The sequence below is a fragment of the Rhinolophus hipposideros genome (genome assembly GCF_964194185.1).
Source record: "Rhinolophus hipposideros genome assembly, chromosome: X".
Lineage (NCBI taxonomy): Eukaryota > Metazoa > Chordata > Mammalia > Chiroptera > Rhinolophidae > Rhinolophus > Rhinolophus hipposideros.
Window position 1 is genome coordinate 93241739 of NC_138046.1, and position 26634 is coordinate 93268372.

Consider the following 26634-nt stretch of genomic DNA (forward strand, 5'->3'; position numbering starts at 1 on the left):
TTTCACTTGTAAGTGGAATCTAAAGAACAATATAAAACAATGAAACAAACAAGTGCTGGATACAGAGAATATTTTGATTGTTGCCAGATGGGGGAGTGGGGGATTGAGAGTAGGTGGAAAAGGGGAAGTTATTAATATGTACAAAGTGATTGTTACACAGTGGTCATAGGGATGTAGAGTACAGCATAAGGAAGATGGTCAATGATAGTGTAACAACTATGTATGGTTTCAGATGGGTACTATATTTATCAGGGTGATAGATGAGAGGGGATGTGGGCAGGGTGAAAAGGTGAAGGGATTAAGATGTACACGTTAGTAGTTACAAAATAGTCATGGAGATGTAAAGTAAAGCATAGGGAATATAGTCAATAATATGGTAATAACTATGTATATTGCCAGATGGGTACTAGACTAGACTTCTTAAATTATATAAATGTCTAACCACCACTATGCTGTACACCTGAAACAAATTTAAAAGAAAGAAAGAAAGAAAAGAAAAGAAAGGAAAGGAAAGGAAAGGAAAGGAAAGGAAAGGAAAGGAAAGGAAAGGAAAGGAAAGGAAAGGAAAGGAAAGGAAAGGAAAGGAAAGGAAAAGAAAAGAAAAGAAAAGAAAAGAAAAGAAAAGAAAAGAAAAGAAAAGAAAAGAAAAGAAAAGAAAAGAAAAGAAAAGAAAAGAAAAGACAATCATGAACCAAGGCACACTCAAACTTGAAAATAATACCACAGCTTGGAAATGGGGGATAGAGGTCAGGGCCACCAGCACTTTCTGTTTCTAGGTCAGGACAAAATCTATTCTCATATTCTTTATTATGTGGGGGATGTCTTTGTGGGGAAGCAATCATCCTCTCAACCCCTTCTCCAGCCTCCTTATAGAGTATCAAGTGCAACATGATGAGTGGTTGAAATCAGTGGGAAGGGCAAATAATGGACTGAAGCATCCTGAATATCCCTCTAGGATAAAGCATGCTATGTGATGGCAGGGTATAGGGATAGATTTCCAAGAACCAGCCTGGTCAACAAAGAGTTTCTATAAAATACACCATTACGTGATAGTCAAGAGCACACACTTTGAAATCAGGCAAACCCAGTGTGGAGTTGTACTTCTTATTACTTGTTGCAAGATTTTGAGTTAATAATTTAGCCAAATCTTAGTTTTCTTACAAGTAATATGGGATAAGAATAGTAGGTCTCTTATAGAGTTCTTAAGAGAGCTCCTAATGTAGACTAGTAATGTAAAAATCTTAGGGAAGTACATGGTAGAGTAGCCAAAATTATTTCCTCCCCTTCCTCTTCTTCCCTCTTCTCTTTAACCCCATTATCACTCATGCATTCTAAAAAGTCAAAGAATAAGACAGTTCAAGGGTAAAAGTTTCTGCTTTGGTTCAGCAGACCTATGAAAAATTAATGCTTACAGAGCAATTAATTTGGGGCTCAGGGTGATGCAAATCACACTGTCATCTGGCTTTATATCTTAGAACAGAATCCTCTCAGTTTCCAAGTGTCTAATCAAAGTAAATGAGGGTGCTCAAACCCCTGTCTATAACAAACATGGGACCAGTGTAGATTGCTCCTCATTTGGTATAATTGGAAATAAATCAATTGATAATACATGGCCTAGCACACATTTTGTTCTGTTTGTAAGAGAAGGTAATTCTACAAAATATTAGGAAAAGGAAAAAGAAAAAAAAACAGTCAAGTGTAATCACAACAGAAATTGAAAGAAAAATTTTAGAAAATTTCTTCTCTAATCAAAATAAAATTCATAAAATCATGTTTATGCTAATCTATAACAAACCTGTGGTAAGAAAAAAGTAGGATCAGATAAAAAACCAAATGTTGTGTATGAAACGGTTACAAGATAATAAAAAATTAGTAATAGATTTTAAATATACATTGGAGACAATAACTAGCAAAATTGACTCAGCAGAAAATTGAATCCACAGTGTAAATTAAAATCTTCAGAAATTCTCACAGAATGCAAAGGGAAAGATATAGAGATACAAATAATCAAGGTTGGAAAGAATAAGTACAGACATCAAAGAATAAAAGCCAAGGTCCAATATGCAAATAAAAGCTGCTCAGAACTGAGAAGGTAATTCCTAGACTGGCAATGGACATTTAGCAATGGGGTTTGAAATATAGAGCCCACCAAGCATTGGATGTTGTCTACTTCTCACTGCATACAACCTCCCCTGTTCTCTCTCCTGCCACATATTTCTGCTCATATAGATGGCAGGACTCTAATTTTCTGGACTCTAATTTTTTTGAGGGCAAGGACTGCATCTTACCCCAGTGCCTGATATTTCACCACTGCTGGTCCACCAATGTACAGTTCAGTTTAGGTGCTTTCCTGTCCTTATAAAGAACAAATAAAGTTCTAAGTCATCTATATCTCTTCAGCACAAGTTTCTAAAATAGGCAAATGGCCAAAGATACACCCCTCATCCTCATACACATAACATGCAAAGGAGTAGGATTGTTATCAGTTGAGAATGTTCCATTTTTCATAATAATGAAATTGTATTTTGAACTGTACTCAAAACTGAGAGAATATCGTTACCAAAAGTAAATAGTTTGGAGGATTTTCTAGAAGGTGAGAAAACCACTTTGAAGAAAAATACTCTCTCTGGTCTTTGTTTCACTGATTTTGCAGAAAGGCAGTGAAGGAGCCATGTATAAGTATATGTCTCCTTTCATGAAAAAAAAAACAGCAAACAATACTTTTTAAAACTGCTACAAGGTAATTTGTCAAGAAAGGGAGTGTTAAGGTTCAAATGTAAATGAACTTTCATGTCATATGTATCAACATGTCATATGTTTCATGTCATATGTTGTTGATACATAACAATAACTAATGCCAAATTATCAAAACAGGTTTAATTAAGTCTGGCAATGCTATTTGAGATAAAATAAAGAAAATTATATGGGACATTTTGAAATGATTTATATTTTAAAGATTTGATCAATATTTTAAATATTAACAGGTATTTAGAAATTTGTCTTTGAAGAAAAACTAATTTCCAGAGAGCTCCAAATTTGTGTGTGTGTATGTATGTCATGGTTAGGGGGTTGATCGTTGGATTGCAATAAACTTGTCTTTGAACCTTGACTCTGACACTACATGTATGAACCTCAAAAAAATTTATTCAGATAATCTAAAGCCCAGAAAGATTACCTGTAAATAGGGGTAATAATACCTACTCTGGAGTACTGATGGAAGACTAAATAGCTAATTTATTGAACACTTACTATTTTCCAGGCAGTGACTTAAGAACGTTAGATACAATTTTCATAATGACCTTATAAGGTAAGGAGAGCCATTGTTCCTATTTTGTAGTTAATGGTGCTGGAGACTATTAACTTGGGTAACTATCTTGACCAGGGGTAAACAACTGTAAAGTAGAGGAGTCAGAATTTGAAGCCAAGAGCTTTGATATAGGACTCATTTCCCTTTATCACTGTTATAATGGTTAACTATGTATATATAAAATATATAACATGCCTCATACATAGGAACAAAACAAATCATAAGGCTTATTCTTCAGGTCACAACAAAAGTTACAAAGTTACCCCCAAGTTACAATACACAATCATTTAGTCTACGGAGCTGGGGGGTCATATTCAAAGTTTCTAAACCTTCACAAAACTCTGCATAGGTAAGAAGAGTTAGATGACAGGAAGCACCACAGGCCTCTGAGGTTACCCCGACTGCTGTCTCTAGCCTGGGGCTGAAGCAGATTTCCTGTGTTACTGCTGCAGATCCTATCTGTGGGCTGGAATGCACAGCCTGCACCAAATATGGCAGATGTCGTGGATGCGTCCAACCTTTGTTATGTCTGGCTCTCTCCCTGATTTTGTTATTATCTGGAACAGTGATTATCAAACTTGAGCATGCATCTGAGTCACCTAGAGGGCTTATGAAAACAAGTCTCTGGGCCTCACCTTCAGAATTTCTGTTTCAGAAGGTCTGGAGTGGGACTCACGAATTTGCATTTCTAACATGTTCCAGGGGATGCTAATGCTGCTAATCCAGGTTCCACACTTTGACAATCACTGGTTTTAGAGGAGGGGTTGAAAAATGTTTTATATAAAAGTCAGAGAGTAAATACTATAGGTTTACAGGCACTACACTCTGCCACTGTAGACTGAAAGCAGCCATAGACAATACATAAATAAATGGGCATGTTTCCAATACAACTTTATTTACAAAACAGGTGGCTGGCCTGTAGGCTGCAATTTTCCGCCCCTGGTCCTTCCTTTGGTCTAGAATATAAGAGACTTTAAGACCTTACTTCTTGTAACTCAATATGCAATGGCCAGGTAGAGGAGGATAATTCTACAAAGGAAACAAGATATGGCCAGATATGTAGGAAAAAGAAAGTCAGGAGTGCTCTGTCATGGAAGCAAAAGTAAGAGAGATTGGTCAACATGCCAATGCTTGTGTGGCCAGTAAGCTGAGACTGAAATTTTCTATTGGATGTAGTGATTCAGAATAAAGCTTTAGCATACTACTAGGAGGGCTGTTTTAGGAAAAGGATGGGGTGAGAACTCAAAGTAGAGAAGATGGAACAATTAGTTGGAAGTAAGAAAATCTCTCATCTCCAAAATATAAGACACATGGTAGATTATAGACAGCCACAATTTCTTTATTACTTCTCCCATTAAGAGGGAGAAGTAACTCCCCTTCCCTTGAATATGAGCAGGCTTTAGTGACTTGTTTGGCCAAAAAGAATATGATTTAAGTGACATTGTGGGCTGAACCATAAAAAGCCTTGTAGTTTCAACCTGAGTCTCTTGGAACACTCACTCTTTGGAAAGCCATACACAATATCAAAACTGTGTACTCTTTCATTGCAGCTTTGTTTACGGTGGCCAAGACATGGAAACAACCAAAATGTCCTTCGATAGATGAATGGATAAAGAAGTTGTGGTACATATACACAATGGAATACTATTCGGCGTTAAGGAAAGATGATATAGGAGCATTTGTGACAACATGGATAGATCTCGAGAGAATAATGCTAAGTGAAATAAGTCAGACAGAAAAAGCAGAGAACCCTATGATTTCACTGATATGTGGTATATAAACCAAAAAGAACAAGACAAACAAATGAGAAACAAAAACTCATAGACACAGACAATAATTTAGTGGTTACCAGAGGGTAAGGGGGTGGGGGGTGGGTGATGAGGGTAAAGGGGATCAAATATATGGTGATGGAAGGAGAACTGACTCTGGGTGGTGAACACACAATGGGATTTATAGACGATGTAATACAGAATTGTACACCTGAAATCTATGTAAATTTACTAACAATTGTCACCCCAATAAAATTAATTATAAAAAAAAAAAGAAAAAAAAAAAAAAGAAAAACATATAGACATACCTCACTCCATGTAATAGATATTTTTGTAATCATATTTCATATACACATAGGAATATTATGCTTAAATAAATCCTATGATGAAACCTTAAAAAAAAAAAAAAAAAAAAAACAAAAAAAAAAACTGTGTACTCTGAGACTATGCTGTGGGTATGAGATGGAATCTGGGGAGATAGAGAGGCCAAGAAGCATTGAGGCACCAGCCATGTGAGTGAAGAAGTCATCTTGGAAGTGGATCCTCCACCTTAGCTTCCCCAACCAATACCACACGGATCAGAGAAAAATTGAGCCCAAGTGAGCCCTTCCTGAACTCCAGATCCACACATCTTGAACAAAATAAAATGGTGTGTTAAAGTCTTAAGTCTTGGGAGAGTTTGTTGTGCTGCAAGAGATAACTGGAACAAGGAATATGAAAGAACAACCACCACTGCTCAGGAATTTTCCGGAGAGTCCTTCGGAGAGAGCCGTTTTTCAATTGGAGCCAGGACGAGGCTCTATGTGATAAGACTGAGAATAAAACAAATCTTTAAAACAATGAATCAGGAATTCCATGCTCAGAGGGAAAAGTTGGACGTAAGGAGGGCAGCAGCAATGTAAAGTGTCATGGGAGAGGAACACTTTTTAATAAAGTATACATGGAAAGAAATTCCAGGTTACTGGAAGAGTTTACTTTTGGGATGGTGCCTGGGGATGGCAAGATGAGGGACTTGGTCAGTTTAACTGACCTCAATAGCCCACTCAGAGGAGAAAACATTGGGATGTGGCTCTGTCAAATTTCCAAATTGTTTGTCAGGTGGAGCTGTTGCAATGACAAATTTTATTTTACCAATCTTTTCATCAATGTAGCATAAAAAATCCTATTTGGCTACAATGGAGTTTGGCTCTGAGAATAGTAAAGGAAACTGGCTGTTCTAATCGCCAAGAATTTATTCAGAATCTATGTAACACATTTTTAGGATCTTAACTCTCAGGGGTGGGGCAGCAGGTGGTAGTGGACAACAAAATTAGAGCAAACCTCAGCGTAATAGAAAACTCTTCTCAAATCCTGCATCTCAAATTTCAAATCTTCCCTCTGTCACTGGCTGAAATACAATGCTCTCTCCAGAGGTGTTTGGGATTTGTATGAAAGCACAACACTATGCTTTCTTTTCTTTTTTGAGTCAGCAAAAGGATCCAGAGACAAGAGGACAGAGTGTGCTGCATTACTAATAGGGGAAAAAACATTTTCCATTTTATTAGGAGCACTTGCACTCTTAAAGTTCCACTGAGTGCTGAGTTTTTCCAGATTAAACACTGAAAAATCCACCCAGCCTTTCACCACTGCCATGAGCTGGATTTCCAGAGTAGTCTTTCTAAACATGAAATTAAACAGGTACATGGCTTTTTAACCACTGCAGCTTTTGTCCGTATTGCACAAATAAAGTTTCAGGAATGGTGTGGCGATGAAGAACATATCTAGCAGCAGCATAGTCCCTGGTTCCATTTAAGAAGCAAAATAGGGTGAAATGTCTAACTATTGCATTGTTTTGTATGCCTGAAACTAATAAAAAAGAAAAAGAAAAAAGAAAATAAACAAAATATGGAAATGTGGAATCAGAATGCAAAGATCTTTCAATTCTCTAGCTTATTATTGAAGTATACACTAGAGAATTGACTGAATTGATAGTCAATGACACCATTATAACTCCTTTATAATTAGGATAAACGGAACAGCTTGATAGGAAAAAATACTGAAGGTAGAGAGGTAGGAAACAAAACACAGTCCAAATTCTAAATGATATTTTCTTGCCATAGGGGGAAAATCTTGTGACTAGAAGTTCAAAACAAATAGCAATGAACAATCTTTTTTCCTAACCCCTGGCTTTGAAAACAGATGACTTTAAAAATTGAATGCCAATGGACTCACCCAGGTAACAGATACATGGGTATTTAATTTCTAGGAATATTCCCTCATGAAGAGGTCTCTGCTCACTGAAATCTTAACCTTTCATTATTAGACATTTGACAGAAACTTTGTATTTTGCTCTTCTTCTGAACATTACTTCAAAATTCTACACTCTAATTCCTTCAGTCAATTTAATAAGCCAGTAGGCTTTTGGGAGAACTGAAGACAACATGACGGCAAATAATAGTGTTCAAATTAGACCATATTTACAGGTAGCACACATACTTACAATGTCAAGCACAGTCACAGTCTGAGGCCTGGTTGCTAATTTGTTTCTAACTGTAAGTTAAAAAAAAAACATCATCTTAGCTGAAATATGCTGGGTTGCTATAGAAACAGACCCCTCTCCCACCTCATATTTTACTGTTCACAGCTTTCCACGTGAAGCTGCACTATGTCGCTTCTTTGATTGACTGAAGAGGCAGTTTCCACAATTTTTTTCTACCACTCCTATTACCACTTGCAAAGCCTATAGAGGTTGACATTTCCTCTTCCGTCTGGGTATAAAGTAAGATAATTCAACAGGGTAATTATAATAAACAATTTATCTCATTCAAGTTTACTGTCTCATTCTTGCTTTCTTTTCCTAGAGCATTAGAAATCCAACACTCGTTTGAGATCTCTTTAAAAATGCATGAAGGGAAGAAAATTGGCAGCACAGTTAAATGAATTTAATTCAGTCAGATTTTACATTATTAACTCACTTCCGAAGAGCTGAATGCAGGGAATGATGGAAGAAGAAAGTAGAACTAAAATTGGACCATTGATCCTGACAGTCTCTGTGCCAAGCAGACATGGGAAACAGGCTAGGAAAACTGTAAATGTCTTTTGACAACAGTTAGAGGTACAGAGCTTTCATTTATTTTAATCAGTATGAGATATGTATTCAGGGGGTTCTCCCCTCACTTAATACCCATTGCACCATGATCTTGACTTAACTGAAGCCAGAGTTGGCAGCCTCACAGTCCAGGATTGTTTGAAATGGCATATTAGAGCAGCAGGACTTTATTCTCCTCTGTTGTTAAAAAAGAAACAAGGACTGCCTAGAAGCTAGTGGAAGAGATCGTTTGGCATTAAAGTAATTACATGCATGCTGTAAGATTCTGCCTTTGGAAGGAAGAGGAAGAAGTCAATATACATAATAAAATATACAGGCAATGAAAGAGAGTTCTGAATGCATGTGCTTTACAGTTTTTCCATGGGTAGAACAGCAGAGATGTTTATCCTTTCCAATTCCCATTTGAATGCCAAATACTGAAATGTAGACCTTCCAGTTATCAAAGGCATAACTTCTATCTTATTTGGTCTTTGCTTTAATCTTTATCTTATTTGTTCTTTGCTTGTCCACAAACATTCACATCTTTCCAGCTTCTAATGCACTGCTCATTTAGTAAGTGGCTAATTTGATTTATTGAAAATGATTAAAAAGCCAGATAACCACCATTTTAAAAAAGTCATTGAGTGGATACTTCCAAGATGTGAATGTGTGCTAATCATTAGGGCCGTTCACAAATAGCCTGCTTTCCTTCTGGGCACATGGTAGGGTTATATTCTCTTCGCCCCTTTGAAATTGGTAAGGCCATGTGACTTGCTTTGGTTAATGAAAGAGTGTTTAAAGTGATATTCCTGTGTGGAAGATTTAAGAGCCAATATGTGATTCGTAACATTTCTTTTCCCTAGTGCAGTGATAGCACAAACATGATGAGATGGAATCTCCATAAGCCTACAGCAACAAGATGCCCCTGACAACCAGTATTGGACAAACAGTAGGATTGAAAAATAAACTTCTCTTGTATAAACCTCATAAAATTTGGGGATTGATTGTTACTGCAACAGTACTTAGTCTATCCTGACTCATGTTTCCTTTAAATGCACATAAAAGAGCAAAATAAGATACAAAGCCATAATAACAATAAAAATGTGAATAATATCCAATAATTTGCTGGATCCTGTAAGGAGTTTCCACTAAACACAGTGGAGATTGGACAAAACTTAGGAAAAGATTTGTGGAGTTCTCCTCTGAAATAACAGCAGCATTTGAAGAATAAAACGTTAGTTGGGCCTTTGACCCTCCCTCACTCAAAGTTGCAAGGTCTGTGGGAAAAAAAGTACACATAGGCAGCCACAGCAATTCTGCACAGAAACTTCCTCATTAAGCAGATAGGGGTGACTCTTTCCAACTCTTAGTTTCCATTAATGCCCTTCTTTTTTACATTCAGACAGACATGACCATCTTGGTCACAGCAGAGGTGGGTGGATGTCAGATTGTATGGTGGTTGATGACAGCAGCAGAAACCAAGAATAAACTTAATCAAGACAATGTGAACAATATATATGAACAGAACGACTACACTTGATTGAAAGATTTAAAAACTGACTCAAATATATGAAGGGATACACCACTGTGTATATAAATCCTAAATATCTTGAAGATTCTGATTGTTCCCAGATGATTGTGTTGTTTCTATGTATTGCCAATAAAATTCCAAATGGAATTTGTTTTTGAAAATTAAAGTAATTCTAAAGTTCACTTGGAAAGAAGTGAATAGATATGAATATTTTTTTTTTTGCAAAAGAGTATTGCAGGAATTGCCATACCAATTATTAGTTTTAAAATACATTATAATTCTATAATAATTAAAACATTGCAATTCTGGTGCAAAGATAGAAAAGTCAATTAATGCCACAGGAAAGACAGAAAAAAATGTGTATGTATGTGCATGTGAGCATGCATGAGAGAGAGAAAAAGATGGGTGGAGAAAGAGAGGGAATATTAATTCATTATAATGGAAGCATTGAGAATTAACAGAAAAATTAAGGACTATTCAATAACAGGGGCTGACAAAATCAATTGGGATAGCTCCCTCATATTGTATAATAAGCCCCTGGCTTGATCAAGGAATAAAAAGGTTTTAATTATAAATACATACACAAATACACAGATAAGAGAAGAAATTATAGGTGAGGAAAAACGTTCTAAACTTAAAAATAATGTGGAAAAACAGAAAAGAATAAATGATAGTTTTGATTACCTATAAAAGAATAACTTTGTAATACTTGGCATAAATTATATTACAACAAAAGGCATGACAAATGTTTAATGATATTCACATATAGAGAAAATATATAATTGATTTTTTAACATGAATCTTATAAAAACTAAACAAAGTTCATCAGCAGACAATTCACAAAATAGAAAATAAAAATAGCTGAAAAACATAAATAGAACTTCGTTGGTAATCAAATAAATGCTAACTGAAATAATGAGATGCCATTAATACCTATAAACTCAGCAAAGATTTGAAAAGATACGCTACTTAATTCTGACAGCAGTGAAATCTGCATACAGTATGATTGCAAAAAATTATACATGTACACACACATTTGTGTATCTATATGCATGTTTAATATTAATACACACATAGACATACTTATATTTAGACAAAAACTGAAAGTAAATACATGAAATATTAACTGTAATTATTTCTGGTTGGTGAGATTATAATGCAGATTTTCTTTGTGATTCTTTTAAAAATTTTTTTCTTGATCTTTTTCTTGTATTTTCTATGTGTTCCATAATGAATATGGATTATTTTCATAATCAAGCAAAAAAATTGTCACTTGAATCAAGGTACAGAATCATAACATTACCAAATGAGCTCTAATGAAATTTCCCGATACAAGTGTGCAGCACATGAGTAACTCGCACCTGGTAGTCTGACTTAATTGTACATGTCCAGATACAAATGTAGAGAGGACAAAAGAACCTAATTCCAGGAAGAGTTAAAAATAATCAGAATAATCAGAGATTCCAGAAGCTTTTGTCTGAGTTTATTGGTTTCATTTATGATCTTTGGATCTTAGGTGCAGAAGTTTACGTTCATCACACCTTTCAGTTTATGGTATATCTTCATCATTGGTTTCTGCAAGACATCTCTCTTGTTTTATTTACTTATTTATTCCCCCTTTCATCTCTTATTCACTTCCAGTACCCCAACCCTTCAGCAACTGTTTTCTTGATGGTTCATTCAAGCTCTTGTAAAATTTGGATCATTATTTTGTATTGATGAAAAATTTAATTTATGAAATTTACTTTATTATGTATCTCATTTTTCTTACTGTTTTTCACTTTGCACTGCTTTTAGAATCCATACATATTCTAAATTATTGCTTCTACTTACTGCATAATAATCCATGATGAATATCCACTATATTTATTTTCTCCAGTTTTCCAGTAAATGGGCACCTAGGTAGCCATCAACTCATTATGACAGCAATGCCTTAATTAATAACTTCATATATTTCCCTTTATAGAGCTACGTGAGAACTTCTTTCTGATTAATCCCAGATTAAGAATTGCCAGGGCATAGCACATGCATATTGGTACTTAACCTAAGGAGTACTAAATTGCTCTCCAACAGAGTGGCTGCTCTGGTCCTCACTCCCATCAACATTACATCTCCACATCTCCAGCAACACTTAACATTACCAAGTTTGCTCATTTTTCCAGTCAGTTGTAAAGTGGATTCTCATTATTGTTTTAATATGCATTTCTCTGCTTACTCTTTATTTTAGTACCTTTACATACTCATATGATTGTTGGCTTTTAGATTTTCTTATTCTGTAAACTAATTCATATGTTTCGCTCAATTTTCCATGAAGATTATCATCTTTTCTTGTTTCTTTGTTGGAATTGCTTATATATTCTCGATTTTAATTCCATGTCAGTTTTTCCCACCACTTCAGTGCCTTGGGATAGAAACATACATTCAGCAACAGTGCACACATAAATAGAAAGTTAGACAAGGAAGTCTTCCAGAGGTAGTGGCTACTGAGTTGAAGGAGCAAAGTATGGAGGGGGAAACAGCTGGGCAAATTCAAGTGAGTGACAGAAGTCCCATGTGACTAAACCACAGATGGCAAGTAGGAAAGAAAAAAAGATGAGATTGGAAAGCAAGCTACAATAAATTTATGCAGGGTCTGTTAGGCTATGAAAGATATTTTTCATTTTTTTCCTAAGAGAAATAGAAAACCATTGAAGAGTTTTCAGCAGCAGAATGAAATGATCAGTTTTGTCATTGTAAAGAATTACTTCTAGCTGCTATGCAGAGAACATATGAGGATAAGCAGGAATAGAAGTATGAAAGCTAGTTAGGAAGCTATGTCCCTGGTTCAGGTAAATACGGGTTGGTAACTTGGATCAGAGCAATGACCATGGGGATAAAAAGAAGTGTAGGGTTTACCAAAAATATTTTGGAAATAGAAACAACCATATATACATATTTGTTGGATGTAGGGAGGTAATGAAGTAGGAAGAACCAAGAATAATAATGCCGAAATTCCTGATATGAGCACCTGGTAGAACATGGCAACAATTATTGAAATGGGGTTGCCTGGGGAAGAGGAGGTTTGAGTCAGGAGATCAAAGCATCATTTTGCACAAGGAAATGTAATATTTGAGGAATATATGACATCCAAGTGAGAATGTCAGGTAGTCAGTTGGATATATGAGCCTGTACTCAGAGAATGTTTGGGCTGGGGAGTACTTTCCTTACACACACCTAAAATCTGTTCATTCCCTATATTCACCACTTCAGTAAATGTAAACTCCATCTACTCAGGCCAAAAATCTTGGAGTCATTGTGGCTCCTCTTTTATTGTCATACTCCATAGCCACTCCATCAGCAAATACAGCTCTTCCTTCAAAATATATCTCATATATCAATCACTTTTCTCCATCTTCACCACTACTATCTTGGTTTAAACTAGCATTATCTCTACCCTACGTTATTGCAAAATCTTCCCAACAGATCTCCTTACTTCTGCCTGTGTCCCCCACTGTCTATTCTCTCTAGAGCCTCCAGATTCATTTAAACTGAAATAGGTCATATCTTTTCTCCAATTAAACCTTCTAATGATTTCCTAGTTTACTCTGACTAAAACCCAATGTCCCTATAGTAGCATACAAGACCCTAAATAATCTGATCTTCTAACACACACACACACACACACACACACACACACACACACACACACACACACTACTTCTCTGAACTCATCAACCCCACCTTTTCCCTCACTTCCTCTTCTCCATTCTTTCTAACCTTACCATTTCATTCATGTCAAGAGCACTTCCACCTTGATTCTTGTTCTATAGTGATCTTTTCCCTCCTCATAGGGAACCTCACCCCATGCTCTACATGTTCCTATCCTTCTTACTCTGTGTTTTAGTCTATTTGGGCTGCCATAATAAAATACCATAGACTGGGTGGCTCATAATCAACAGACACTTTTCGCAGTTCTGAAGGGTGGATGTCCAAGATAAAGTCGCCAAGCAGAGTTGGTGCCTGGTTATGGTCTACTTCCTGATACATCTCACTGTGTACTCTCATAGCAGAAGGAGCAAAGGAGCTCTTTGGGGTCTCTTTTAGAAGGCACTGATCTCATTTATTAGGGCTCAACTTTCATGACCTAATCACCTCCCAAATGCCGAATCTCCTAATGCCGTCATATTGGGGGTTAGGACTCAACATATGAATCAAACATTTAGAACATAGCACCCTGCTTCACTTTTCTCCTTTGCACTTGACATCATCAGATATGCTCAAACTTTACTTGTATTTTTGTTTATTGTCTGCTTCTTCCACTAATGTAAGCTTCTTGGGATTAGGGACTTGCCTTTACCCACTAGTGTACCTTCAGCGCCTAAAATACTGCTTGGCACATGATAAGCATTTAATAAATATTTGTCAAATCAATTAATGAATACATAAATAAGATACATGTTTGGGAGTTATCAGAATATACACTGTTTCTAACTGTTCTTCCCAGACTAGGAGTCTCTTTGACCTGACAAGGAATGATAACAAGTGAAAGTTAAATTCTATGGTCTCTTCCAGAAGCATGACTCAGGGTCAATTATTATCATGGATTTCTTTACGTTTTAGTCCCCCATGCCACAGGCTGCTACACTTCAATCCAAAAGGGGAGGACAAAAAGAGAGGCAATGAAGGACTTGAGAGTCTTCTAGCTTTTTGAGCAATATCTATGCAGACGGTGTCAATTTTCATTTACTCTTACTTAGCCTTTCTTCCTATTTTGGAGGATCTCTTTCTTTTTGGCACAAGGAATGTTCAAACTGCTTTAGAAAAAGCATGCTCACACAAAATTATTGCCTTTCCCCAGACACTTCAGGGTTTTAATAAAGCCTGCTCTAGCTTTGAAGATAATCATTTTAGGTGGATTTGATGAAACCTCTAAATGTGCTGCAAATAGGCAGGGGCAGTGGGGCAGACATATGTATTTATTTATGCATACAATAAGAAAGGGGGTCTCTACTCTCTTGGCTTTAAATAAATAAATCAGCAGGGCCGGTCCTCTTTCTGATTTTAATTTGGTTTTAATGTTTTATGAGGCTTACACCAAGGAATATTAATGCCATATAACAGAACAAGTCACTTGATCCTTTCATACACAGGCAAAACTTTTCATCTGATTTGAGAGATAATTTTTCTAAACAATATCAACATAGTCAATAGATGTCATAATTAATTCACATATTGAGAATGTAATTAGCATTCAAATGAAAAAAAATGACTGCTGTGCAGCTTTACATGAAACCAAAATATACCATTAAATTATATTATATTACATTATATTATATTATATTATTAGCATTATTATATTTGATATAAATACAAAATGCAGAAAAATGTTTTATTGGTTGTGGGCATGATGTGATCATTCCTTTTTCCAGACTCTCTTCAGCTTAAAACCAAAGGATTGAATGAAGCAAATGGTCTGCCTTTGACAGCAAGCTTGTCTTTTAATATTAGGGTTCTAGTGCAACCTATCATCTCTGCCTTCATATCTTTCTATGCAATCAAGTTCAAATTTCATCTTTCACTGATTTATAGGCAGGAAACCTGAATAGCTGAAAAAGCCTAACAAGAACACCTTTATATCAACTAATATCCCATCACTTAAGGCAGGATTGTCCCCTAGTGATAAGAGTGTTTGTTTATGAAAATGAAACAAAATCTTGAAACATAGTGTCACCCCATTCCCTGTGAAATATTTCTATAATAAGCAGTGGGAGAAAAGAGAGGGCTACCCAGAAATTATGGGTGAGGAAAAGCAAAATCAGAGACTCAAGGCTAAAGAGTTTATTCATTCATCTATCACTTATCTACTGAGTGATAATAACCAAAATGCATTCATTGATATACTATAAAAAGTGGAAAAAGAGGAAAAAATATGAGGGAACTAAAATCAGAAATATCGTGTAATCTGCCATATTTTTAATTGAATATTTCTTACATTATCATTCTGTCTTCTCAGAATTTCTGAAAACATTTCACACAAGTGTTTATTTCTTTTAATTTTCAAAAACATTTTCTTATGCATTATTCCACTGAATTCTCTTGACAACTCTAAAAAGTAGGTTGCACTGGCATCACTGAATTTTTTTTCAAATTACAGTTTATTGGGGTGACACTTGTCAGTAAAGTTACATATATTTCAGATGTACAGTTCTGTAATACGTTATCCATATCTCACATTGTGTGCTCAACACCCAGAGTCAGTTCTCTTTCCATCACCATATATTAGACACCGTTTACCCTCTTCTAGAGCCCCCCCATCCCCTTACCCTCTGGTAACCCTTAAACTCATTGCCAACTCTATGAGTTTTTGTTTCTTCATTTGTTTGTCTTGTTCTTTTGTTGTTCTTAGTTTCATATACCACATATCAGTGAAATCATATGGTTCTCTAGTTTTTCTGTCTGACTTATTTTGCTTAGCATGATAATCTCAAGATCTAACCATGTTGTCACAAATGGTACTAGTATCACTAATCTTAATTATCAGATGAAGAAACTGAGGAATAGAATATATATGACTTGCTTCAGCTCACTCAAAGAATTTTTGCCCAAACAAGGATTAAAACCCTTTTGTTTCCATCTTCCTAGAGGAGTAGTTTTCAAAGTATGGTCCCTGAAAAAGCAGCCTCAGTATCACTTGGGACCTGTTAGTAATGCAAATTTTCCAGCTCACCTTAAACATACACAATCAGAAACCCTGGGAATGGGGCCCAGCACTCTATTTGTTAAAAAGTCTTCCAGGGAATTCAGATAGATGCTCGAGTTTGAGAACCATTGGTCTGGAGATAGGTTCTCTATTTACACTAGAAAGACAAAACATTCATATGTTGTAAATTTCAGGTAAATTGTAAGATACAACACTGTTATAGCATTATTTTTCATACCCTACTTCATGAACATAGGTTGTGTATCACCCTAAGCTGAGAAGTAGAAAATCACTCAACAACAACAACAACAACAACAAAAAGCCAAAATCTCTGTTGTCTGATTTCAAATCCGAGGGACTAATTTTATACTAAGTTCAATTTAAAACTACATTAAGTTGTGAATAAAATTAATAAAAAATAGACATTAGGAAATCTCAGGGAACTTAAGGGCTGGGAAATATTCATCAGATAAAAATATTCATCAGCAAGTACAGCCTTGGAAACCCAGAAAGGTACAGAAAAACAAACACACAGACACAAACACACCCCTCAGGCAATCTAGCATTGTTTTGACAGAATTAATTCTAACCTGGGTATTAAAAAGAAAAATGTGGCTTGAACAGAGATTCCAGGGCATTTTAGTAACCATTTCCAGTGGAAGACCTAATGCATCAAAAGCCAGGCAGAAGCTTGATAAGAGACAGTGAGGATAAGAGCTGCTCCTTACTGTCATTTTGTTTTTGTGGGTTCAAATAATGACATACCCATAAGACATGGGTTTCTATGAGGTCATTTAATTTCAAATATTCTATTTTATCAAACTAAAAAGTCATCTAAATATGTCAGACACTCAAATTTTGATATGCAAATTACATATCTATGATGGCTTTTCATATCCAGAAATATTCCCTTTAAAATCATATGTTCTAGAAATTTCTAGAAAATGTAATCAGGAATAATGAATAGGCATACTTGACTTTACATGTTAGTTATGCTGCTTTAAAAAATGTAAAAATTATTTTTTTAGTTAAATTTTATTGGTGTGACAATTGTTAGTAAAGTTACATAGGTTTCAGGTGTACAATTCTGTAATACATCATCTATAAATCCCATTGTGTGTTCACCACCCAGAGTCAGTTCTACTTCCGTCACCATGTATTTGATCCCCCTTTACCTTAATCTACCATCTCCCTCCCTGCTTACCCTCTGGTAACCACTAACCTATTGCCTGTGTCTATGAGTTTTTGTTTCTTTATTTATCTTGTTCCTTTGTTGTTTCAGTTTTATACCCCACATATCAGTGAAATCATGGTTCTCGACTTTTTCTGTCTGACTTATTTTACTTAGCATAATAATCTCAAAAATCCATCCACGTTGTCACAAATGGCACTATTTCATCTTTTCTTATGGCAGAATAGTATTCCATTGTGTATATATACTACATCTTCTTTGATTTACCACCTCCTAATACAATAAAATAAAAACATTAAATTTTAAATGCCCTGGAAAACTTATCTACCAAAGAAACTCAATCCTTTTGTAAAATTAATAACTTCCTCTAATTTTTCCTCACCAAACTTGAATGTTCAGGTATCAAGCATTATTCACAATAGCCATGATAAGGAAGCAACTTAAATGTCCATTAATAGATGACTGGATAGAAAGATGTAGTACACACATACAATAGAATATTACCCAGCCATAGAAAAGAGAAAAACAATGATATCTTACCATTTGTGACAACATGGATGAACCTTCAGGGAGGGTATTATGCTAAGTGAAATAAGTCAGACTGAGAAAGATGAATACCATATGATTTCACATATCTGTGGAATCTGAAAAAACAAAATAAATTAACAAACAAAACAGAACAGACTCATAAGTACAGAAGACAAACTGATGGTTGCCAGATGGCAGGGGGCTTGGGGAACTGGGTGAAAAAGCTGAAGGGATTAATAAGTACAAATTGGCAGTTACAAAATAGTTACAGGGATGTAAAGTACAGCATAGGGAATATAGTCAATAATATCGTAATAACTGTGTACGGTGCCAGGTGGGTATTAGACTTATTGGATGGATCATTTCGTAAGTCATATAAATGTCTAACCACTATGCTATACACCTGAAACTAATATAATACTGAATGTCAACTGTAATTGAAAAAGCTAAAACTTAAAAAAAAAAAAAATTGGTAGAAAAACCACAGGATCATATCAATTGAAACACAAAAAGAATTCGTCAAAATCCAACAGCCATTCATAAAAAACAAAACAAAACAAACAAACAGAAAACCTCACAGCAATCTAAGAATAAAGGGAAACTTGATAAAGAGCTACAAAAACACTACAGCTAACATAACAATGAATGAAGAAACACTAAATCCCTTACCACTAAGATCAGGAACAAGACAAGGATACCCAATTTCACCATATTATTAAACATGGTACTACTGGAAGTTCTAGCCAGAGCAACAAAACAAGAAAAGGAAATAAAGGGTATTCAAATTGGAAAGAAAGAAGTAAAACCATCCCTATCTGCAGATGACATAATGATCTATATCATAATCCCAAATATACCAAAACCCCAAACAAACTCCTACAACTAAAGTGAGCTCAGCAAGATCACAGGATACAAAATCAACATATAAAAATCAATTGTATTTCTATATGCTAGCAATGACCACATGGAAACCAAAAATTTGAACACAATATTATTTCTAATCATTCAAAAAATGAAATACTGAAGTATAAATCTAACAAAAAATGTACAGGACTTGTGTGCTAAAAACTAAAACATACTGATTAAATTAATCAAAGAAAATCTAAATAAATGGTGAGACATACTGTGTTCGTGGACTAGAACACCTAGTAATAATGGTAAAGATGTGAGTTCCCCACAAATGATCCATAGATTTAATGCAATTTCTATCAATCCCAGCAAGATATTTTGTACATATATAAAACATTATTTTAGAGTACAAATAATGAATGTAAAACACTTGCACTAAAACCTGGTGGGTAGTATAAGACATACAAATGTTAGCACTAATTACTATTATTAATAGTAATAGTAACCATAGTAGTACTATATATACATTAAGGTTGCTAGGATAATTCATAGACTATAAGTTACAGATTGCATTAAGGAGAAGAGAGGAAGAGAGAAAGAGATATAACAAAGATATCCTCTCAAAATAAGTTTGCAAAACAAAATTCCAAAACAAATGAAGATAACTTTGGCAGTAAAGAAAACCAACACAATAAACAATTAGCAAGTGAATATCATATTATGCGAAAGTTTGACAAACACTTTAATATGAGTATGATAAAAACAGATAAATGAGGTTCTCTTTTTGACATGGCAGCCTAATCCAATAACAAAACATCTCTCCTGCTGATCGGAACTAAAAACTGGACAACACACACAGACACACATACACACACACACACGCACGCGCGCACACACACACACACACACACACACACACACACTATGTGAAGACTCCAAAGAATAAATAATAACAGGAAGATTATGGAAGGAATTCAAAAATTGGAAAAATGACCCGCAGGAGGATGAGTTCGTGAATTTTTAAAATCTCTTTTTTTCATATGGATTTACTCTAAAGTAGGCCTAGTTTTTTGAACTGCACAATAACTGAATTTTACTGGGCAGAGAAATTGGAAAAAGAACATTGTGGAACATAGAGTGCAAGGGGAATCCTGGAGAGAATAAAGGCAAAGAAAGGGATCCTCTAATTCTGTGTATGAGACCATCCAAACTCATGCTCAATCCTGAATTATGCATGTGTCGAATAGATTCAAACTAGCTTAGAAAGACCTAGGAAACTGAACTGATATTGAAACCATCACCTACAACAGATGAGGCAGAGATTGTAGTTTGAACCTAACTGAGCTGATATCCTACTAAAACAAACAAAAATAAAATAAAAAATCTCTAAAGGATATAACTGGGCCCAGAGTCTGTGCACCAGAACACTCACAATGTCCACAATATAATCCAAAATTATTCAATATAGAAATAACCAAAGAAATTATAATCAATTCATAAAGAAAATGATAATAATCAGATATTCATCCTTAGATGGCCTCAATGCTGGATATATCAACAACAAAAGTATTTCAAATCAGATGTTTCAACTATGTTCTGTGAGGTAAATAGAAGTGAATAGAAAGATCAAATTTTCAACAGAAAAATACAAGTTGTAAAATATAACCAAATAAACCTTCTAGAACTGAAAACTATAATACCTGAAATCTAAAAATCACTAGATGGTTCAATATTACAATGGAGATGACAGAGCAAAGTCAATGAATTTGAAGATAGATCAATATAAAATATATAATTTAAGGTGCAGAGAGAAAAATCATGAAATTTAAACAGAGCTTCAGAGATTTGTGGGACAAGAACAAATGGTATAACATATGTGTTCCTGGGAATTCTGAATGAAAGCAGAAAACAATTGATATACAAAATGTATTTGAATAAGTAATAAGAGAAATTTCCCCAAAATTTAATAAAAGACATATTTGTAGACTTAAGAAGTTCACCAGATTCCAAATAGGAAAATTCAGTAGAAATATGCCTAGACACATTATAATCATCATGCTGAAAAACAAAGATCAAGACATCCTTGAAAGCATCTAGAGAACAACGGCATATAGAAAAACAAAGATTTAAATGACTTTAGACTTTTCATCAAAAACCAATGAGACAAGAAGACAATAGAACATCTTTAACATACTGAGACAGAAAAGAACTGTCAACCCCAATTTCTATATCTAGAAAAAAAAATCCCATTGGCAATGAAGGCAAAATAAAGACATTCTCAGATGAAAAACAATTAAGAGAACTTGTCACCACAAAACTGCTCTACAAGAAATATTAAAGGAAGTTTTATAGGATAATGGGAAATTATACTAGAGAGAAACTTGAATCTTTAGAAACAAAGTAATAGATATCGAAAATATCTGGGTATATGTAAAAGACAAAGTTTCCTCCTAAGTTCTTTAAAATATATGTAACAATTACCACAAGAAATAATTTTAGTAGGATTTGTAATATATTTGATATAATTCTTAGTATGATATTCCTCTTCTCACTTTTTCCTGTCTTCCCTGGTTCTCCTTACTGTCTTATGACTTGAGTCACTGATACTTGTAGCAAGTACCTTGCTTTTAATAACTGGTTTGACCTGCTATTCAGACTCTGTTTGGCTTCTTTCCTCCTATGGCCACTACCTTAATTAAAGTTTCTTAGTTCTCCACTACAATATATGCTCAACTCTACAATCTTGGGTTAATTTTTTATGATTCTTTATTTAAAGATCTTCAATACTTCCTCTTCATCAATAGAATTAAGCCCAAATAAAAGAGTCATCAAAATGGCGGCGTGAGGTGAGGCTCTGTAAAGTTCCCCTGGAATTTACAACTAATCGAACAATAATAACTCAACAAAGGACTCGCAGCACAGCAGACAGGAAAGATGAAGAGGTCAACTACTGAATTCACCTAAAGGTGGGCGAAACCTGAGACCAGGATAGAAAGGAAGGGAGAAGTGCAGAGACGGAGCCGCGAGGGCGCAGGATGCAGACCTAAATCAGTGCTCTGAGCTCGCTGCATCCTGGAACTACAGCCACTGCAGGAGAGGAAAGAACTCGGACTGCTAGGGCTATGCTTATGGCCCACAGGGCTGAGGTGGCAGCAAATAACACGGCTGCCAATGCTCACGGCAGAGACCTCGGAGAAAAGACTGAGGGAAGAAGGCTGAAAACAGTGCTTTAAGCCCTAACTGCCAAGCAGAGAAAGGAAGCCTTAGCCACTGAGATAGCCGCCCCCTCCCTAGCCTCCAAGAGCTCAACCCGCCCCTACCTGTCCAGTGCTAGAAGCAAAACAGTAGCAGTGTCAGATCAAAAGAACAGAATATTTCCTGTTCTGAGAACTGTGGACCACAAACACAGATTCACAGCTCAACTAGTTCCTGCAAAAAAGAGGGAGCTGTGGAAGCACGACAGGCTGTGGTGGTGGTCACCACCATTGCTCTGGGCCACCTCTCACAACTCACCACGCGCCTAGCCCCACCTATCTGGGCGGATCCATGCAGGAGTACACAGAACTGCTGAAACATACGGACTAGAAATCTTGTGCAGGAAGAGCTTTGGAACTTCAAAAGCTTTCTGCATACCCACACGGACACTGCACCCTGTGACCCAGGTGAACTATTAACAGAGGAAAACCTCGTATCCCAGGGAATCCCACGATTGTGTGAGAGGCTGGAGTAGTGGAGAGAAAACATAGCACTACCGAGCGAGAGAGAAAAAAAGGGATGCAGTAAAAGAAAAAATAAAACATTCTACCAAAAAGTACTGGAAAACAAAAGAAAGAACACTTCCTAACAAACTGTGGCAGAAGCCACTCCTGTAGATGTCTAGGAAGAGAAATAATAAATCAGTAATTGCCATGAATAACCAAGGCAACAAGATAGCTAAGAAAGAAAGTGAAAAGTCTCCAGAAAAGGAACTTAAAGATATGGAAATGTGTGACTTAAATCACAGAGAATTCAAGATTGCAGTTCTGAAAAAACTCAGCGAGGTATTAGAAAATAAAGAAAGGCAGTTCAGTGAACTCAGAAACACAATCAAAGAACACCATGAGCATTTTACGAAAGACATTGAAATTTTAAACAAGAACCAAATAGATTTTCTGGAGATTAAGAACTCAATAGAAGAAATTAAGAATGAAATAACCAGCTTAGGTAGTAGAGTTGACCAGATGTAGGAAAGAATCAGTGACATCGAAGATAGAACCTGGAAATTACACACATGGAAGAAGAAAGAGAATTGAGACTTAAAATAAATGAAAGAACTCTACAAGAATTTTCCGACTCCATCAGAAAGAGCAATATAAGAATAATGGGCATACCAGAAGGAGAAGAAAGAGAGAAGGGAAAAGAGAGTATATTCAAATAAACAGTCAATGAGAACATCCCAACCTTGTGGACAAAACTGGATCCTCAAATCCAAGAAGGAAATAGACACCTAATTACCTCAATCCCAACAGGCCTTCTCCAAGGCATATTATATTGAAGCTGTCTAAAATCAACGACAAAGAAAGAATCCTCAAGGCAGCCAGGGAAAAGAAGATGGTAACCTACAAAGGAAACCCCATTAGATTATCATCAGATTTTTCAGCAGAAACTCTACAAGCCACGAGGGAGTGGAACCAAATATTCAAACTATTGCAAGAGAGAAATTATGAGTCAAGAATAATATATCCAGCAAAGATATCCTTTAGACATAACGGAGGAATAAAGACATTTCCAACATACAGAAGCTGAGGGAATTTTCTAATACACGACCTGCACTACAACAAACACTAAAGGAAGCTATTCGACCACCATCAACAGGGACGATTTGTGGCAACCAACATATAAAAAGGAGGAGAGAAAAGACCTGAACTGGAATATGGGAAAGGAGAAAGTAAGCGTGCTGAAGAAAATCGAATAATCTAAATATCAAATTTTCTTTTACATAAACTTAAGGGTAACCACTCAAAAAAAATCCAGAACTGAAAGATATACTGTAATAAAAGAAGAAACAGAGGGAAACATCATAGAATACCACCACACAGAAATAATAGACAACAACAAAAAGGCAAAGAAACAATAAAGACACAGCCTTACCAGAAATCGAAAGATACAATGACAGGAAATCCTCACATATCAATAATCACCCTAAATGTACATGGATTGAACTCAACAATAAAACGTCAAAGAGTAGCAGATTGGATCAAAAATGTAAAGCCAACCATATCCTGTCTTCAAGAGACACACATCAACTACAAAGACAAGCATAGACTCAAAGTGAAAGGATGGAAATTGACACTGCAAGCAAATGGTACCCAGAGAAAATCAGGTGTAGCCATAATGATATCAGATGAAACAGACTTCAGGGTGAAAAAGGTAACACGAGACAAGATGGACATTTCATAATGGTAAAGGGGACTATAAAACAAGAAGACATAACAGTCATCAATATTTATGTCACCAATCAGAGAGCACCAAAACATTCCAAGAAACTACTAACAGAACTAAAGAGAGAAATTCACCAAAACACAATTATACTAGGGGACTTAAATACATCATTGACAGCTGTGGATAGATAATCCAAACAGAAAACAAATAGCGAAATAGCAGCTCTAAATGATGCATTAGTTGAAATGGACATAATTGACATATATAGAGCACTTCATCCTAAAACTTCAGACTATACATTCTTCTCGAGTATACAGGGAACATTCTCAAGGATAGACCATATATTGGGACATAAAATCAGTTTCAGCAAATTTAAGAAGATTGAAATCATACCAAGCATATTCTCTGATCACAAGACTTTGAAATTGGATATCAATTGCAAAACGTAAGCAGGAAAAAACACAAATACATGGAGGCTAAACAACATACTTTAAAAGAACGACCGGGTCAAAGAAGAAATTAGAGGAGAGATCAAAAGATAATAGAAACAAATGACAATGACAAAACATCCTACGTAAATTTTTGGGATGCAGTGAAAGCAGTTTTAAGAGGGAAATTTATATCATTACAGGCCTATCTCAAGAAACAAGAAAAGTCCCAAATAAATAACCTCATGTTACACCTTAAAGAACTAGTAAAAAAAAAAAAAAAAAAAAAAAAAACAAGTGAAACCGCAGGTCAGCAGAAGAAAGGAAATAACAAAAATCAGATATCAGAGCAGAATGAAATAAAATAGAGAACAAGACAACAGAAAAAATTAACATGACAAAGAGCTGGTTCTTTGAAATGATTAAGTAAATTGGCAAACCCTTGGCTAGACTCACTAAGATAAAAAGAGAGAAGACACTAATTAACAAAATCAGAAATGAAAAAGGGGAAGTTAACACGGACACCACAGAAATACAAAGGATCATCCAAGAATATTATAAAGGACTACATGCCACCAAATTAAATAACCTAGAAGAAATGGAGAAGTTCTTAGAAGCATATAGCCTTCCAAGGCTGAACCATGAAGAATTGGAAAATCTAAACAGACCGATCACCAGTAACGAAATTGAATCAGTCATCCAAACCTTCCCAAAAGCAAATGTCGGGGACCAGATGGCTTCACTAGTGAATTCTACCACACCTTCAAAGAGGATCTAATACCAATCCTTCTCAAACTCTTCCAAAAAACTGAAGAAGAGACATACTCCCTAACTCATTTTATGAGGCCAACATTACCCTGATACCAAAACCTTGTAAGGACAACACAAAAAAAGAAAACTACAGACCAATATCTCTGATGAATACAGATGCAAAAATCCTAAACAAAATTCTAGCAAATCGAATGCAACAATGCATTAAAAATATTATTCATCACGACCAAGTGGGGTTCATCCCCAGGACACAAGGATGTTTCAACATCCACAAATCCATCAATGTGATACATCACATAAACAAAATAAAGGGCAAAAATCATATGATTATATCAATTGATGCAGAAAAAGCATTTGACATGATACAACATCCATTTAGTATTCAAAAACTTAATAGGTATAGAAGGAAAATACCTTAACATAGCAAAGCCCATATATGACAAACTCTCAGCTAATTCATAATTAACATTGAAAAACTTAAGCCCTTTGCTCTACATTCAGGAACACAACAGGGCTCTCTCCTATCACCTCTGCTTTACAACATAGTGTTGGATGTCCTCGCCACAGCAATGAGGCAAAAGAAAGAAGTAAAAGGCATGCAAATTGGGAATGAGAGAGTTAAATTGTCAGTCTTTGCAGATGGCATGACGCTATATATAGAAAATCCTAAACACTCCACAAAGAAGCTATTAGAAACAATCAATGGATACAGTAATGTGGCCGGCTACAAAATCAACGTATAAAAGTCTACTGCATTCCCATATACTAACAATGAAATCTCAGAAAAAAACGAGAAACAATTACTTTGGCAATTGCAGCAAAAAGAATAAAATACCTAGGAATAAACTTATGCAAGGATGTGAAACACCTATATGCTGAAAACCATAAGATATTTTTAAAAGAAATTGAAGAAGACACAAAGAAATGGAAAAACATTGCGTGCTTATGGATTGGAAGAATCAACATAGTTAAAATGGCCATGTTACTCAAAGCAATATACAGATTTAATGCAATCCCCTTCAAATCCCAATGGCATTTTTTAAAGAAATGGAACAAAAAATCATCATATTTGTTTGGAAACACAAACGCCCC